A 2,500-nucleotide genomic window follows, 5' to 3' on the forward strand; every position below is an offset into this window, starting at 1 on the left:
CCATTGGAAAAAACCTAACTGCCTATGTAAACATTAATTAAACTTTGGTAAATCAATATGTGGATTCCTTCTCCATGTGTGAGACAAGATTTTTCTGAGTAAATAAAGAGAAATTTACTGACCAGGAAAAAAATGTTTGTCAGTAATTCACCTATAATGCAAGACTATTACTAAACTAGCACTATCAAACACTACTATCCATTTACCTTTCCACTAATTCTGTTCCTACAAAATATAAAATAAGTAAGAAATAAAAATCAAGACAACTAAAAATAATCAAGGAAATAAGAAAATTACGCACACGTCACCAACAATAACTTCCAGACATTTCATTGGGAGAGTTGAGAGGCACTTTCTGTCTGTAGCTTCCTACGTAAAACAGGTTTTGTTTCTAGCAGCTCAGAAGAGTACAGCAATGGCACTATTGGACGGCACACGGCATTTAAAAAACACATAGTGGTATTATGGAGAGTACGAGATGAAGAGGAGGGGGGGCAGGAGAGCTTTGGTTGCAGTCAACTATGAGCATATTCAAGGGGGCAAAAACAGACTGATCCTGGAGAAAAAACACTGAATATATAAAATGAATCCATAAATATAACATATCTAGCAGTCCTCTTTGTATCACCGGTGTTTTTTTTCTTCTTCTTTTCTTTTTCTTCTCCTACTGATATTAGCAATACTATCATTTTTTTTATCAATCAATGCCTGACACCTTAATCTTCTTTTCTTTCTATTACTTCAAACTTTATGTATCCATGAGTTTTTCTAGATTTTGTTCCCATGTTGAAAATATGGAGAATCAAGATATACTGATATATGCTCATCTTTTTAAATCAACAAGGTGAACTTCATTTCAATGGAAAAGATACGCTATAATAGTTAGTTTTAATCTATTATAATCAATTCATTATCTTTATTATGAATAGCAAAAATACAACAGAAGAAAGACATAATGATTTATGAATATAAATCCTTGTAGTAAAAATCTTATACAAACCCATATCTTTTTAATGGTAATCTTTCATTCCTTCATAAATTAAAAAATAGTTCATAATGATTTCTTTTTTTCTTTTTTTTTATAAATTCCTTTACACTTGAACTAACACTTGCTCTATATAATTAATTTTGTTCCAGCAAAGAATTTTACTAACATGAATAGTTTCTCCATAAGTGAATATGAGATCAGCTTCCCATAGCAGCATTTCCTCAAATCTATCTTTAAAATGCTCTTGCCCTATGTTTTCTAAATCACAGACATCAGAGCTTAAAAAATCATGGAAACCTAAAACATAACTTAATAGAAGTTTTCCTCTCAGTATCAGTGGACAACATATCCCTCAATAAATAGATAAATGTATGGAAAAAAGTTATATCAAATTGCAGTATAGTACACAGAGTATGTTATTTTTGTAACATAGTGTGGCATTTTTATTAAAAATCTCATTTTCAAGAAAAAGCTTCCCAGAAAGTACCACTATATGATCTTTAATTTGAGAAGTCATCTAACTATATTACCTGTAGATTACAAGTCTAGTCAATGAGCAGTTTGTATTTTCATCACCAAAACAACAATCACTATGCATCCATGCAGTATTTTTTTCATGTTTGTCTATATGGTATCAAAAATGCACTTCATAATATATGGAGTGGAAAGTAGAACTGATGAACACAGTGAGCATCTACTATAACAAGTTCTACATTGTTTCAACAGTCTAAATGACTGACTCATGCAATGCTTCTTTAATCTGTATTGGTTTGGGATTAGATAAAATTCCAGATTTTCTCTAAAAAAAGGAAAAGTAAATTCATTATCTGGGTATTCAAAACCAACCTAATTCCTCCCAAGTAATTATATAACATATATATAGAACCAAAGAATAAGAAAAACAATGCATGTTAAACCTTAACTATTTTCACACCCAAACCTTCATGCATGAACAGGAAGAGTATCAGATCTGCAATGCCCAACACACTACAAGACAACTTAGAGAATGTGACATGATACAGACACCTGAGGGTACAGCTACAGGAATGAAGGATAGAGTCTGAAATGTGTTGTAAGGACACACCTAACATCATGCCTATAAACTATCAATCTAAGAGAAAAGATTCCAATCATTAGACCATAAAAAGAAAATAAAGAAAAAATAAATGAAACTAACTGAGGGAGATGAATTATAACTGGAACAGGATGTTCAATCTTACTGGCTTATAAACTAAGTTATATTCCTTCAAAAGGGCAGATGTAATCATCATTAATAACCATGATAAAAGCTTGCAGTTAATGATCTAAACATACTGATCATAAAGCAGGAGACCCTTAGAATTTCCCTCATCTTCTCAGACACCATCCCTGGTAGAAGGAAGAGATGTATTTGTGACTCCTGTGGTCAGGGCATTGAGAAAACGAAGTGCCCTGCCCGGTGCCCAATGAGAGCTCCCTTATAACCCAGCACAAAGTTAGTGTCTATGGCTGTCTATGGGAATGTCACCCTCA

At 32.6% G+C, this 2,500-nt stretch overlaps 1 protein-coding gene across 16 annotated transcripts in view; it reads right to left on the reverse strand.

Annotated features, from left to right (window-relative positions):
- Positions 1-2,500, reverse strand: part of LOC113822639 (serine-rich adhesin for platelets) — a 56,378-nt gene that overhangs the window by 1,171 nt on the left and 52,707 nt on the right. For all 16 annotated transcript variants that reach the window (XM_070135576.1, XM_070135575.1, XM_070135574.1 and 13 more), the window contains one exon: positions 1-2,500. This exon is cut by the window's left edge and continues 1,171 nt beyond it; it is cut by the window's right edge and continues 5,036 nt beyond it. The gene's annotated coding sequence lies outside the window, so the exon portion shown is untranslated.

The sequence above is a fragment of the Penaeus vannamei genome, chromosome 20 (assembly GCF_042767895.1).
Source record: "Penaeus vannamei isolate JL-2024 chromosome 20, ASM4276789v1, whole genome shotgun sequence".
NCBI lineage: Eukaryota > Metazoa > Arthropoda > Malacostraca > Decapoda > Penaeidae > Penaeus > Penaeus vannamei.